Below are 16628 nucleotides of genomic sequence, written 5' to 3'. Positions count from 1 at the left end.
AAGATCCCGGATGAGCCCCCACTTGTCACGAACCGTCTCGAAGTCCGTAACAAAAAAGGGAGACAACGTGGAGATTAGGAATAACAAAAATATATTTATTATCAGCGGTAACGTAAATACAATTAACAATGGTGTGTGTAGTCTGTAATCAGTAGTGTAAGTGAGTGGTTGCGTATATAAAAATGTAATTATGATGGGTGTTGAAAGGTGCCAAAGTAAACAAACAAAACAGCCACAAAAATGCCATAACCAAAATCTAACAGTGTGTCTGCATGGAGAGTCTCAGCAATGAATGGGGAAGAGGTGTATTTATCACGGGACCAGGTGTGTCCCCATGTCGCTGACGACCCACCCAGCACCTCCTGCCGAACATGCTAATAAGTAAAACAAGAGCAAAGAGAAAGAATACAGCAGACAGAGTGGAAGGGTCGTCACAATTTGAATGCACGGAGATACCGTGACAAGACCTCATGTTACGGCATGATAATGCACAGCCCCTCATTCCCGAAAGGATCTGTACACATTTCCTGGAAGCTGAAAATGTCGCAGTTCTTCTGGCCTGCATACTCACCAGACATGTCACCCATTGAGCATGCATGGGATTCTCTTGACTGACGTGTACGCCAGCGTGTTCCAGTTTCCGCCAATATCCAGCAACGTCGCACAGCCATTGAAGAAGAGTGGGACGACATTCCACAATCAACTCTATGTAGAGTGGAGATGTATCGCGCTGCATGAGGCAAATGGTGGTCATATCATATCAGATACTGACTGGTTTTCTGATCCACGCCTTTCTGTTTTTTAAAGGCATCTGTGACCAACAGATATATATACAGTGGGGCAAAAAAGTATTTAGTTAACCACCAATTGTGCAAGTTCTCCCACTTAAAAAGATGAGAGGCCTGTCATTTTCATCATAGGTACACTTCAACTATGACAGACTAAATGAGAAGAAAAAAAAAAATCCAGAAAATCACATTGTAGGATTTTCAATTAATTTATTTGCAAATTATGGTGGAAAATAAGTATTTGGTCAATAACAAAAGTTTCTCAATACTTTGTTTTATACCCTTTGTTGGCAATGACAGAGGTCAAACGTTTTCTGTAAGTCTTCACAAGATTTTCACACACTGTTGCTGGTATTTTGGCCCATTCATCCATGCAGATCTCCTATAGAGCAGTAATGTTTTGGGGCTGTTGCTGGGCAACACGGACTTTCAACTCCCTCCAAAGATTTTCTATGGGGTTGAGATCTGGAGACTGGCTAGGCCACTCCAGGACCTTGAAATGCTTCTTACGAAGCCACTCCTTTGTTGCCCGGGCGGTGTGTTTGGGATCATTGTCATGCTGAAAGACCCAGCCACGTTTCATATTCAATGCCCTTGCTGATGGTAGGCTTTGTTACTTTGGTCCCAGCTCTCTGCAGGTCATTCACAAGGTCCCCCCGTGTGGTTCTGGGATTTTTGCTCACCGTTCTTGTGATCATTTTGACCCCACGGGGTGAGATCTTGCAGGGAGCCCCAGATTGAGGGAGATTATCAGTGGTCTTGTATGTCTTCCATTTCCTAATAATTGCTCCCACTCTGATGCTCCAGATACTCAACTAGTTTAAGGCCAGTATTATTTCTTCTTTAATGAGCACAACAGTTTTCAGTTGTGCTAACATAATTGCAAAAGGGTTTTCTAATGATCAATTAAAATTATAAACTTGGGATCAGCTAACAACGTGCCATTGGAACACAGGAGTGATGGTTACTGATAATGGGCCTCATCTACATAGGCGTACAATTACAAAAAAATCTGCAGTGTCCAGCCACAATCATTTACATTCTTAATAATGTCTACACTGTATTTCTTATCAATTTGATGTTATTATAATGGACCAAAAAAAAAAGTGTGTTTTCTTTCAAAAACAAGGAAATATCTAAGTGACCCCAAACTTTTGAACGGTAGTGTAAGTATTCAGGCCCTTTACTCAGAACTTTATTGAAGCACCTTTGGCAGCAATTACAGCCTCAAGTCTTCTTGGGTATGACACTACAAGCTTTGCACACCCATGTTTGGGAAGTTTCTCCCATTCTACTCTGCAGATCCACTCAAGCTCTGTCAGGTTGGATGGGGCGCGTCGCTGCACAGCTATTTTCAGGTCTCTCCAGAGATGTTTGATCAGGTTCAAATCCAGGCTCTGGCTGGACCACTCAAGGACATTCAGAGTCTTGTCCCAAAGTCACTCCTGCGTTGTCTTGGCTGTATTCTTAGGGTCGTTGTCATGTTGGATGGTGAACCTTCACCCCAGTCGGAGTTTCTGAGCAGGTTTTCCATTAAGGATCTCTCTGTAGTTTGCTCCATTCATCTTTCCCTCGATCCTGACTAGTCTCCCAGTCCCTGCCACTGAAAAACATCCCCACAGCATGATGCTGCCACCACCACACTTCACTGTAGGGATGGTGCCAGGTTTCCTCCAGACGTGACACCGGGCATTCAGGCCTAATAGCTTCATCTTGGTTTCATCAGACCAGAGAATTAGATGCCTTTTGGTAAACACCAAGCGGGCTGGCCACTCTACCATAAAGGCCTGATTGTTGGGAGTGCTGCAGAGATGGTTGTCCGTCTCGAAAGTTCTCATCTCCACAGAGGAACTCTGGAGCTCTGTAAGAGTCACCATTGGGTTCTTGGTAACCTCCCTGACCAAGGCCCTTCTCCCTCGATTGCTCAGCTTGGCCCAGGCGGCCAGCTCTAGGAAGAGTCTTGGTGGTTCCAAACTTCTTCCATTTAAGAATTATGGGGGATACTGTGTTCTTGGGGACTTTCAATGCTGCATAAATGTTTTGGTACCCTTCCCATGATCTGTGCCTCAACACAATCCTGTCTTGGAGCTCTACGGACAATTCCTTCAAACTCGTGGCTTGGTTTTTGCTCTGACATGCACTGTCAACAGTGGGACCTTATATAGACAGGTGTGTGCCTTTCCAAATCATGTCCAATCAATTGAAATTACCCCAGGTGGACTCCACTCAAGTTGTAGACACGTTTAAAGGATTATCAGTGTAAAAAGGATGCACCTGAGCTCAATTTCCAGTCTCATTGCAATGGTCTGAATACTCACGTAAATAAGGTATTCAAAATAAAAACAAATACATTTGCTAAATAAAATAAAAAAACTATTCACTGTCGTTATGGGGTATTGTGTGTAGATTGAGGGAAGAAAATAATTGAATCGATTTAGAATAAGGCTGTAACGTTAAACAAAAATAAAAGTAATGCGGTCTGAACACTTCCCGAATGCACTATAACTTTGTGGGTTGTGTGCAACGGGTAACATAATACGCATACGGGTTGCCCAATTTCCTAGAATTTTAATTCCAAAAATCGTGCATGCACTAGATTGCAATTCTGCTGATTCAAATAAAAGCTGATTCAAATAATCATCAAGCTTTTATTTGAATCAACTGTGTAGTACTTGGGCAAAATCCCAAACGTGCACCCCTTGGGGTCTCCAACACAGAGTTTGGAAAACGCTGAACTAACCTGATTCAAGTGTGCTAGATTCGGGTTGGAGCCAAAACCTAGAGGACGGTAGCTCTCCGGGAACAGGGTCGAAGAGACCAAGTGTAGGCTATGACACAATGTAAACAGAGAAGTAGTCTAAAACGTGGTCAGCGGCGGATCAAAATAGTTGCAATAAGTCTCCGGGTGAACGGAGGAGTTGTCCATGGAGCTCTCATTCAAGGTCCTTTATTTACCGTGTTTGTAATGAGCACTGAACGGTTCCCAAAAAGCTCACTCCAGAAATATTTTTTTTTTTAAATAGCCTTATAGGCTATGGCCCAAATGGCCCACGCGGAGAAACGGCAATGTTTGTAAGTGAAACATTGACACATATATAAAAAATGTTTTAACTAGTAGTCTACATGCATACCCTTTATCGTTTTATAATTAACCAGAATCACCCAAAACGAATCAATGAAAATAACATGTATTAGCTTGCTTGTGTTCTCCGCAGTCTCTTCTATTGTTGCTGTAACCTGCAAATTCTTGATCTGACTGGCAAGGCATTCACACAAACTTACCTTCCAACGTGAAAGCGCGTTCTGCGGCGAGTAGACTAGATCCCGTCGGAAACATAAGTGGACCGAGGGTTTAACAATCCGTCAGCGATCCTTCCCTTTCAGTAGGAATTCTGTACAGGCTTTCCCATATAAATCTATCCAGGACTCCGTCTCCACCTAATCTAACAAAAAGTGTTAAACCAAAGCCTCAATAGTCTGATGTCCAACCTGAAGAAAAACATCAATGACATTTGTATTTTGTGTGCCTGCAATGGGGGAGTTGCATTTTGTCTTCTGCTCAGATGGGAAAAATACAGCGGGGACCACGTGCAGCATACAGACAGACACACACCACCGGCTAGAGCTACCACAGTTCTTACTTGTGAAGTGAAGGCAGCTGCACTGTGCTTTGTATGTAAAAGTGTCAAATAGCAGCATTTCAGACTTTACCGGCTACCAATCTAGTGCTGGATGAGTGTGAAGGTACCAGTCAAATGGAACAGTTCACCCCATGGTCCTAAAGAATGTCAGTTATTTCAACATGTTTTTGTGCTGAAATAGGGATTTTATGCCATATTTCAAGGGGATTACAATATCAAAGGTTTACAATAAACTATGGTTTAGTAACCCATCTGGTACTATAAGTAAATCCTATACTGAATTGTATATTGACTCACAAATATGACAATTTAACGTCGTGAATGTTGAAGAGTGATTGACCTCGGTCTCTACCTCGCTGTTGTTTGTCCTATCAAATAATCCAATGCTGCCCCCAGGTGTAGGCTACACTTCCGACAAATAATAAGGGTTGATGTACTGCAGGTCCCAGGTTTGGAACATTGAGCTTTAATAAGAACTAGAGACAGCCTCCAAGATGGTCGACCTTTTTCTTCAATTTAATCTACTCATGGTTGCATACACCAATTTGTGGGGGCTGACATCTTGCTATTTCCGGTTTCAGGAGCCCATTAATACATGTGCACCAGCACTGGAGCCCAGCCGAGCACAGCCTGGAGCCCAGTGTGTGCAGCAGCATAGTGAGGGAGAAGAAATCTGTAGGCACGAAGTACCACCACATAATCACTGAAAACATGAAGAACATTTTGTGTATGAGGACATTGCTTTCGCTTGCAATATTTGTGTACATCAAATCAAATTTTATTGGTCACATACACACATTTAGTCGATGTTATTACGGGTGTAGCGAAATGCTTGATTTCCTTGCCCCAACAATGCAGTAGTATGTAACAATTCACAACAATACACACAAATCTAAAAATAAAAGAATGGGAGACAGTTGTATTATATTTTCTGTTTAAAGGGACACTTTGGGATTTTGGCAATGAGGCCCTTTATCTAGTTCCCCAGAGTCAGATGAAATCGTGGATACCATTTGTATGTCAATTCAATTCAAGTGGCTTTATTGGCATGGGGAACATACAGTGGGGCAAAACAGTATTTAGTCAGCCACCAATTGTGCAAGTTCTCCCACTTAAAAAGATGAGAGAGGCCTGTAATTTTCATCATAGGTACACTTCAACCATGACAGACAAAATGAGAATAAAAATCCAGAAAATCACATTGTAGGATTTTTAATGAATTTATTTGCAAATTATGGTGGAAATTAAGTGGGAGAACTGGCACAGTTGGTGGCTGACTAAATTTGCCCTACTGTATGTTAACATTGCCAAAGCAAGTGAAGTAGATAATATACAAAAGTGAAACAAACAATAAAAATGAGCAGTAAACATTACAGTCACAGAAGTTCCAAAAGAATAAAGACATTACAAATGTCATATTATTATATATATACAGTGTTGTAACGATGTACAAATGGGTAAAGTACAAAAAGGAAGATAAAATAAGCATAAATATGGGTTGTATTTACAATGGTGTTTGTTCTTCACTGGTTGATCTTGTGGCAACAGGTCACAAATCTTGCTGCTGTGATGGCACACTGTGTTATTTTACCAAGTAGATATGGGAGTTTATCAAAATCGGGTTTGTCTTTGAATTCTTTGTGGATCTGTGTAATCTGAAGGAAATATGTGTCTCTAATATGGTCATACATTGGGCAGGAGGTTAGGAAGTGCAGCTCAGTTTCCACCTCATCTTGTGGGCAGTGTGCACATAGCCTGTCTTCTCTTGAGAGCCAGGTCTGCCTACGGCGGCCTTTCTCAATAGCAAGGCTATGCTCACTGAGTCTGTACATAGTCAAAGCTTTCCTCCAGTTTGGGTCAGTCACAGTGGTCAGGTATTCTGGCCAAATAGCATTCTAGTTTGTTCAGTTTTTTTTGTTAATTCTTTCCAATGTGTCAAGTAATTGTCTTTTTATTTTCTCATGATTTGGTTGGGTCTAATTGTGTTGCTGTCCTGGTGCTCTGTGGGGTGTGTTTGTTTGTGAACAGAGCCCCAGGACCAGCTTGCTTAGGGGACTCTTCTCCATATCCATCTCTCTGTAGGTGATGGCTTTGTTGTGGAAGGTTTGGGAATCACTTCCTTTTAGGTGGTTGTAGAATTTAACTGCTCTTTTCTGGATTTTGATAATTAGCAGGTATTGGCCTAATTCTGCTCTGCATGCATTATTTGCATATATTTATGCAGAATTCTGCATGCAGTCTCAATTTGCCGTTTGTCCCATTTTGTGAATTCTTGTTTGGTGAGCGGACCCCAGACCCCACAACCATGAAGGACAATGGGCTCTACAACTGATTCAAGTATTTTTAGCCAGATCCTTAATGGTATGTCGATTTTATGTTCATTTTGAGGGCATATCTCTCTGTCTTGTAAGAAGGAAGTTAGAGGTAGTTTTTTGAGCCAATGCTAACTAGCATTAGCACAATGACTGGAAGTCTATGGTTATCTGCTAGCATGCTAGTAGATACCCATAGACTTCCAGTCATTGCGATCATGCTAGTAGATACCCATAGACTTCCAGTCATTGTGCTAACTCTAGTTAGCATTGGCTTGAAAAACTACATCTAACTTCCTTCATACTGGACACAGAGACATGAAAATGTTGAAAACGTTACTAAAAACGTATGCAGTTATGATATACCTATTAACAAAGCAAGCTTATAATTCGAGCTGTGTCCCAATTAATCAGCCGAGCTATCAGTACAGTCACCTTGTATAACAAAATTAGCCAAAAAATAGACATAGACAGTATTTGATAAAAGTTTTTTGTACTATTAGTTTATCAATGACACAAGGATTCTATAAGACGCTACCAACAACATCATGTATAGCCACTGACATTTTGTGTGATGTCAAACCAATAATAGCAGCGATGTCTGATGTATGGTTTTCTGTGACTACATGGGGACAATTCTCTATAACCCCAGCCATATCTCTTCAACCTGTCTCTTCAACATAAGTACAACGTTAGGTACTTTATGTCCTGCTATTCAAAACAACCCACAATTGCTTAATCAGAGTAAGAATAGTTCAAATAATATTTACATAACGAAGAACAAGAAATGTTATTAAATGGAGAGAAAAAAAATCTAAACATACACTGAGGATACCAAACATTAGGAATCATTTTTTCTTTTTTACTACCATGCCCCGTTCAAAGGCCCTTACATGTTTTTGTCTGTCCCACTCACCCTCTGAATGGCACACATACACAATCCATGTCTCAATTGTCTCATGGCTTAAAAATCCTTCTTTAACCTGTCTCCCCCCTTCATCTACACCGATTGTAGAGCATGCGCAGACCAGCTGGCTGGTGTGTTGACGGACATAGTCAATCTCTCCCTATCCCAGTCTGCTATCCCCACGTTTCAAGATGGCCACCATTGATCCATTTACATTTACATTACATTTAAGTCATTTAGCAGACGCTCTTATCCAGAGCGACTTACAAATTGGTGCATACACCTTATGATATCCAGTGGAACAGCCACTTACAATAGTGCATCTAAATCTTTTTAGGGGGGTGAGAAGGATTACTTACCCTATCCTAGGTATTCCTTGAAGAGGTGGGGTTTCAGGTGTCTCCGGAAGGTGGTGATTGACTCCGCTGTCCTGGCGTCGTGAGGGAGTTTGTTCCACCATTGGGGGCCAGAGCAGCGAACAGTTTTGACTGGGCTGAGCGGGAACTGTACTTCCTCAGTGGTAGGGAGGCGAGCAGGCCAGAGGTGGATGAACGCAGTGCCCTTGTTTGGGTGTAGGGCCTGATCAGAGCCTGGAGGTACTGAGGTGCCGTTCCCTCACAGCTCCGTAGGCAAGCACCATGGTCTTGTAGCGGATGCGAGCTTCAACTGGAAGCCAGTGGAGAGAGCGGAGGAGCGGGGTGACGTGAGAGAACTTGGGAAGGTTGAACACCAGACGGGCTGCGGCGTTCTGGATGAGTTGTAGGGGTTTAATGGCACAGGCAGGGAGCCCAGCCAACAGCGAGTTGCAGTAATCAAGACGGGAGATGACAAGTGCCTGGATTAGGACCTGCGCCGCTTCCTGTGTGAGGCAGGGTCGTACTCTGCGGATGTTGTAGAGCATGAACCTACAGGAACGGGACACCGCCTTGATGTTAGTTGAGAACGACAGGGTGTTGTCCAGGATCACGCCAAGGTTCTTAGCGCTCTGGGAGGAGGACACAATGGAGTTGTCAACCGTGATGGCGAGATCATGGAACGGGCAGTCCTTCCCGGGAGGAAGAGGAGCTCCATCTTGCCGAGGTTCAGCTTGAGGTGGTGATCCGTCATCCACACTGATATGTCTGCCAGACATGCAGAGATGCGATTCGCCACCTGGTCATCAGAAGGGGGAAAGGAGAAGATTAATTGTGTGTCGTCTGCATAGCAATGATAGGAGAGACCATGTGAGGTTATGACAGAGCCAAGTGACTGTACCCAATAATGCAAAGGTAACTGAACTAAATGACTATCGCTCCGTAGCATTCACTGCTGTCATCACAAAGTGCTTTGAGAGACTAGTCATGGATCCTATCACCTCCACCTTACCTGTCACCCTAGACCCACTTCAATTTGCTTACCGCCCCAATAGGTCCACAGATGATGCGTTCTCCATCACACTGCAGACTTCCCTATCCCATCTGGACAACAGGAATACCTATGTAAGAATGCTATTCATTGACTATAGCTAAGCGTTCAAAACCATAGTACCCTCCAAGCTCATCATTAAGCTTGAGGCCCTGGGTCTCAACCCCGCCCTGTGCAATTGGGTCCTGGAATTCCTGACGGGTGATGAAGGTAGGAAACAACATCTCCACTTTGCTGATCCTCAAGCCTGGGACCCCACAAGGGTGCGTGCTCAGCCCCCTCCTGTACTCGCTGTTCACCCATGACTGCGTGGCCATGCACGCCTCCGACTCAATCATCAAGTTTTCAGACAGTAGTAGACTGTGAGGGCTCTCGGAGTGTGGTCTCTGGAGAATAATCTCTCACTCAACGTCATAAAAATAAAGGAGATGATCGTGGACTTCAGGAAATAGCAGAGGGAGCTCCCCCCTATCCACATCGACGGGACATCAGTGGAGAAGGTAGAAAGTTAAGTTCCCCGTCATACATATCACTGTCAAACTGAAATTGTCCACCCACACAAACAGTGTGTTGAAGAAGGCTTGTCACCTAAAACCCTCACAAATTTGTACAGATGCACAATTGAGAGCATCCTGTCTGACTATATCACCGCTACCCTCTGTGCCCACTACCCTCTGTAGTGCCTTGCGGTCAGAGGCCGAGCAGTTGCTATACCAGGCAGTGATGCAACCCATCAGGATGCTCTCGATTGTGCAGCTGTAGACCCTTTAGAGGATCTGAGGACCCATGCCAAATCTTTTCAGTCTCCTGAGGGGGAATAGGTTTTGTCGTGCCCTCTTCACGACTGTCTTGTTGTGCTTGGACCATGTTAGTTTGTTGGTGATGTGGACGCCAAGGAACTTAAACGCTCAACCTGCTCCAATACAGCCTCGTCGATAAGATTGGGGGCAGGCTCGGTCCTCCTTTTCCTGTAGTCCACAATCATCTCCTTTGTCTTGATCACGTTGAGGGAGAGGTTGTTGTCCTTGCACCACACGGTCATGTCTTTGACCCCCTCCCTATAGGCGGTCTCGTCATTATCGGTGATCAGGCCTACCACTGTTGTGTCATTGGCAACCTTAATGATGGTGTTGGAGTCATGCCTGGCTGTGCAATCATGAGTGAACAGGGAGTACAGGAGGGGACTGAGCACCCACCCCTGAGGGTCCCCCGTGTTGAGGATCAGCATGGCGGATGCGTTGTTACCCACCCTTACCACCTGGGGCGGCCCGTCAGGAAGTCCAGGATCCAGTTGCAGAGGGAGGTGTTTAGTCCCAGGGTCCATAGCTTAGTGATGAGCTTTGAGGACACTATGGTGTTGATCACTGAGCTGTAGTCAATGAATAGCACTCTCACATAGGTGTTCCTTTTGTCCATGTGTGAAAGGCCAGTGTGGAGTGCAATAGAGATTGCATCATCTGTGGATCTGTTGAGGCGGTATGCAAATTGGAGTGTGTCTAGAGTTTCTGGGATAATGGTGTTGATGTGAGCCATGACCAGCCTTTCAAACACTTCATGGCTACAGACGTAAGTGCTAAGGGTTGATAGTCATTTAGGCAGGTTACCTTAGTGTTCTTGGGCACAGGGACTATGGTGGTATGCTTGAAACATGTTGGTATTCCAAACTCAGACAGGGCGAGGTTGAAAATGTCAGTGAAGACACTTGCCAATTGGTCAGCGCATGCTCGGAGTACACGTCCTGGTAATCCGTCTGGCCCTGCAGCCTTGTGAATGTTGACCTGTTTAAAGGACTTACTCACATCGGCTGTGGAAAGCGTGATCACACAGTTGTCCGGAACAGCTGATTCTCTCATGCATGTTTCAGTGTTACTTGCCTCGAAGCCACCATATAAGTAATTTACCTTGTCTGGTAGGCTTGTGTCACTTTGAAGCTCTCGGCTGTGCCTCCCTTTGTAGTCTGTAATAGTTTGAAAACCCTGCGACATCCGACGAGCGTCGGAGCCGGTGTAATACGATTTGATCTTCGTATGATATTGACGCTTTGCCTGTTTGATGGTTCGTTGGAGGGCATAGCGGGATTTCTTATAAGCTTCCGGGTTAGAGTCCTGCTCCTTGAAAGCGCCAGCTCTATCCTTTAGCCCAGTCCCTCTCCCTTCTGCAGGACTGCTTACTGTATGGATCCTGGTGTGACTGTCACAGCTGCAACATAACATTTCAACATGACAAAGTGAGTAGTTATTGGACATTAAGTGCAAATTGAACTATGAACTATGAGTACTGCTCCAGGGTTAATGTTATTGTGTGGCAATGGGTGTGCTGTGTTTTGGTAGTTTTCATTATATTCAGGTGACCTGATTCGGACGCAGTGTGGCAGCCCTACTCCCCTGGTGGCATGTAATAACACAAAATAAACAGTCAGGCGTAAATTGTCCCCCCCCTTTCATGGGAGAAATTACATGGAATTGTTCACTATGGTGATAGCCCCCGGAATTAAACTCCTCCTGAAATGTTCAGTGCAGCACAGAATCAACTGGTTTCTTTGACCTAATGGGAGGAGATCAAAGCAAAGGTGATGATCAAAGCAAAGGTGATGTGGGTGGTCTGGGCTGGAGATTATGTGGCGGGCTTTTGCGATGGAAAGGGCGATTATTCAGAAGGGAGAGTTGAGAACTTGGGGAGGCCAATCAGTTTAAATTCTTCAGTTTGTTGAGTTGTAAGACTATGAGCGTATTGTGATAACAGATGCTGCCGTAGTTGAGTAGTGGTTCAATTATGCTCTGGTATAGTAGCAGAAGGAGTTCGAGTTTGACGGACAGGTTGCACATACGTCTGATGACAGACAGACATTGCTGTGATGTCTTAGTTATTTCAGTGGTGTGTTATTCGAAGGTGAGTTTGTGATTTTGTTATTCGAAGGTGAGTCTATTGTTATTCCGAGATATTTGAATGAAGGAACCATTTCGATGGCCTCTCAGGTGATGAGGAAAGGGTTGTCATGTTTTTTTTGCGGAAGTTGGTTGGTATTTATTTTGTTTTGGAGATGTTGAGATCCAGGTAGTTATTGCATCACCATTCACTGAATTGGGTAACGGATGATTGATATTGCTGGAAGGAGAAGGGGTGACGTTCAGGAGGGACAGGATGTCTGTGTCATCAGGGTACTTGAAAAGGAGTGTATTGTGGCCCATGCTTTGGCAGTCATTGGTATTCAGGGTGTAGATTAACGGACTAAGAACCCAACCCTGTGGCTCGCCGGTGTTGGTGATGCGCACAGAGGACAGGGTGTCATCTATCCTCACGGCCTGAGGTCGATGGTGGGAGATATGTCCAGGTTATTGAGATTCTGGATTATAGTGTGGCGTTGGATGGTGATGAAGACAGAGCTGAAATCCACGAAAAAGATGTGTGCGCAATTCCCTGTTCCCTCCAAGTGTTCCAGGAGCCTGTGCAGCATGCAGACCACCACGTCATCCGTTCCTCTCCTCGCTTTGTAAGCAAACTGGTAGGGATCAAGGGAGGAGTGAATGGTGGGCAGTAGGATGTTAAGAACCAGTCTATCCAAGCATTTCATGATCAGTGAAGTGAGGACAACAGGTCGGTAATGGTTGAACTCAGTCTGAGGAGACTTTTTGGGAATGGGGACAATGGTAGATGTTTTTGTGCTAATGGATAGTGATAGGTCAAACAGTCTGAGTAGGATGGGGCTGAGCTCAGCAGTGCAGGCTTTTAGGACTCGACTCGGTGTCCCCGCTGCCTTGCACTTAGCTTTGTGTCATCATGAGCCTGTGTAGATGGTTTATCGGAGTAGCCTGCACACTTCCTGACTTTTTGAAAGGCATGCTTAGCATTCATGTTGCTGAATTCCTCCTCCATCTTGTTCTTGTACCTTAGTTTGGCATGTTCAGTTGGTGTAGGGACTGCATATCTCAATGGGAGAATGCAATCTTCATATGTAATGCGTTTTTGATCTGGCCATTTATCCATGATTGTTCTCGTGGGGATCACACAGTGTATACAGAACTTGATATAGTCCGTTATTGTGGTAACCATTTGATCAATATTGTTGTTGGAACCAGACACGAGTGCATCCCAGTTCATACAGGTGAGGGACCCCTGGAGCTGGGCAGTGGTGTCATGGTTAAAACATATAGATTCAATGGTTGTAAAGATGGGGAGAGGTCTGTCTGATATAAAGAGATGGTCTGCTTTTTAGACACCACACTCCAAAAAGCAAGTTCTGAAGGCTCTAGTTTGGTCTAATCTTGATTATTGTCCAATCGTGTGGTCGAGTGCTGCAAGGAAAGACCTAGTTAAGCTGCAGCTGGCCCAGAACAGAGCGGCACATCTTGCTGTTCATTGTAATCAGAGGGATGATATAAATACAATGCATGCCAGTCTCTCTCTTGGCTAAGAGTTGAGGAAAGGCTGACTGCATCACTTATTTTTATAAGAACACACAGCTCTGACACACACACACTTACCCCACCAGACATGCCACTAGGGGTCTTTTCACAGTCCCCAAATTCAAGAAAGCGTACAGTTTTATATAGAGCCATTATTGCATGGAACGCCGTTCCATCTCATATTGCTCAAATAAACAGTAAACCTGGTTTACAAAAACAGATAAAGCAACACCTCACGGCACAACGCCTCTCCCTTATTTGACCTAGATAGTTTGTGTGTATCTATTGATATGTATGCTACGTGTGCCTTTGCAACAGCTAATGGGGATCCTAATAAAATACCAAATACCAAACTGACAGTGCTCTGATTGTAAACCCACTTTTTCCTCCACAATTTTGATCTCCTCTCATCGCTGCAACTCCCCAACCGGTTGAGTCATGCATCCTCCAAAACATGACCCGCCAAACCGCGCTTTTTAACACCTGCCCGCTTAACCTGGAAGCCAGCCGGCGCCAATGTGTCAGAGGAAACACCCCTCACCTGACTGCTGAGGTCAGCCTCCAGGCACCCGGCCCGCCACAAGGAGTCACTAGAGCGCGATGAGCCAAGTAAACCCCCCCCACCAAACCCTCCCCTAACACTGGACCAATTGTGCGCCACACTATGGGAGTCCCGATCACGGCCGGTTGTGATCAAATCAAATTTATTTATACAGCCCTTCGTACATCAGCTGATATCTCAAAGTGCTGTACAGAAACCCAGCCTAAAACCCCAAACAGCAAGCAATGCAGGTGTAGAAGCACAGTGGCTAGGAAAAACTCCCTAGAAAGGCCAAAACCTAGGAAGAAACCTAGAGAGGAACCAGGCTATGTGGGGTGGCCAGTCCTCTTCTGGCTGTGCCGGGTGGAGATTATAACAGAACATGGCCAAGATGTTCAAATGTTCATAAATGACCAGCATGGTCGAATAATAATAAGGCAGAACAGTTGAAACTGGAGCAGCAGCACGGTCAGGTGGACTGGGGACAGCAAGGAGTCATCATGTCAGGTAGTCCTAGGGCTCAGGTCCTCCGAGAGAGAGAAAGAAAGAGAGAATTAGAGAGAGCATATGTGGGGTGGCCAGTCCTCTTCTGGCTGTGCCGGGTGGAGATTATAACAGAACATGGCCAAGATGTTCAAATGTTCATAAATGACCAGCATGGTCGAATAATAATAAGGCAGAACAGTTGAAACTGGAGCAGCAGCACGGCCAGGTGGACTGGGGACAGCAAGGAGTCATCATGTCAGGTAGTCCTGGGGCATGGTCCTAGGGCTCAGGTCCTCCGAGAGAGAGAAAGAAAGAGAGAAGGGGAGAATTAGAGAATGCACACTTAGATTCACACAGGACACCGAATAGGACAGGGGAAGTACTCCAGATATAACAAACTGACCCTAGCCCCCCGACACAAACTACTGCAGCATAAATACTGGAGGCTGAGACAGGAGGGGTCAGGAGACACTGTGGCCCCATCCGAGGACACCCCCGGACAGGGCCAAACAGGAAGGATATAACCCCACCCACTTTGACAAAGCACAGCCCCCACACCACTAGAGGGATATCTTCAACCACCAACTTACCATCCTGAGACAAGGCTGAGTATAGCCCACAAAGATCTCCGCCATGGCACAACCCAAAGGGGGGCAACCCAGACAGGATGACCACATCAGTGAATCAACCCACTCAGGTGACGCACCCCTTCCAGAGACAGCATGAGAGAGCCCCAGTAAGCCAGTGACTCAGCCCCTGTAATAGGGTTAGAGGCAGAGAATCACAGTGGAAAGAGGGGAACCGGCCAGGCAGAGACAGCAAGGGCGGTCCTTTGCTCCAGAGCCTTTCCGGTCACCTTCTCGCTCCTGGGCCAGACTACACTCAATCATATGACCCACTGAAGAGATGAGTCTTCAGTAAAGACTTAAAAGGTTGAGACCGAGTTTGCGTCTCTGACATGGGTAGGCAGACCGTTCCATAAAAATTGAGAAATTCTAGGGACAATTTGGAGGCCTGCGTCTTGTGACCGTAGCGTACGTGTAGGTATGTACGGCAGGACCAAATCAGAGAGATAGGTAGGAGCAGGCCCATGTAATGCTTTGTAGGTTAGCAGTAAAACCTTGAAATCAGCCCTTGCTTTGACAGGAAGCCAGTGTAGAGAGGCTAGCACTGGAGTAATATGATCAAATTTTTTGGTTCTAGTCAGGTTTCTAGCAGCCGTATTTAGCACTGAAGTTTATTTTGCGTTTTATCCGGGTAGCCGGAAAGTAGAGCATTGCAGTAGTCTAAACTAGAAGTGACAAAAGCATGGATTAATTTTTCTGCATCATTTTTGGACAGAAAGTTTCTGATTTTTGCAATGTTACATAGATGGAAAAAAGCTGTCCTTGAAATGGTCTTGACATGTTCTTCAAAAGAGAGATTTTGGGGCTTCACCATGTTTCATTGAAATGTACAGCTGTGTGTCATCCGCATAGCAGTGAAAGTTAACATTATGTTTTCGAATAACATCCCCAAGAGGTAAAATATATAGTTAAAACAATAGTGGTCCCAAAACAGAACCTTGAGGAACACCGAAATTTACAGTTGATTTGTCAGAGGACAAACCATTCACAGAGACAAACTGATATCTTTCCGACAGTTAAGATCTAAACCAGGCCAGAACTTGTCCGTGTAGACCAATTTGGGTTTCCAATCTCTCCAAAAGAATGTGGTGATCGATGGTATCAAAAGCAGCACTAAGGTCTATTGTAAAGTGACTGTTCCACTGGATGTCATAAGGTGAATGCACCAATTTGTAAGTCGCTCTGGATAAGAGCGTCTGCTAAATGACTTAAATGTAAATGTAGGAGCACGAGGGCAGATGCAGAGCCTCGTCCGATGCCATTAAAATGTAATTTACCACCTTCACAAATGCCGTCTCAGTGCTATGATGTGGTCTAAAACCAGACTGAAGCATTTCGTATACATTGTTGTCTTCAGGAAGGCAGTGAGTTGCTGCGCAACAGCCTTCTCTAAAAATGTTGAGAGGAATGGAAGATTCGATATAGGCCGATAGTTTAAAAATATTTTCTGGGTCAAGGTTTGGCTTTTTCAAGAGAGGCTTTATTACTGCCACTTTTAGTGAGTTTGGTACACATCCGGT

The 16628-nt window shown here is 44.8% G+C and overlaps 1 protein-coding gene across 10 annotated transcripts in view; it reads right to left on the bottom strand.

The window, feature by feature from the left end:
* The window catches only part of LOC118369602 (synapse differentiation-inducing gene protein 1-like), a 43645-nt gene extending 38714 nt beyond the window's left edge, over window positions 1-4931 (bottom strand). Inside the window, exons 1-3 of one of the 10 annotated variants that reach the window (XR_008095048.1) lie at window positions 4071-4614; window positions 572-730; window positions 75-374 (exon numbers count right to left, since the gene is read on the bottom strand). The gene's annotated coding sequence lies outside the window, so the exon portion shown is untranslated. Of the gene's footprint in view, window positions 1-74; window positions 375-571; window positions 731-3528; window positions 4025-4070; window positions 4694-4726 lie in introns of those variants that run through there. The other 9 variants (XM_035754103.2, XM_035754101.2, XM_035754105.2 and 6 more) reach the window with 9 other exon arrangements.
* Between the last annotated feature and the right edge of the window lie 11697 nt (window positions 4932-16628).

This window comes from Oncorhynchus keta, chromosome 36 (genome assembly GCF_023373465.1).
Source record: "Oncorhynchus keta strain PuntledgeMale-10-30-2019 chromosome 36, Oket_V2, whole genome shotgun sequence".
NCBI lineage: Eukaryota > Metazoa > Chordata > Actinopteri > Salmoniformes > Salmonidae > Oncorhynchus > Oncorhynchus keta.
This window is presented reverse-complemented; position numbering and strand designations above follow the sequence as displayed.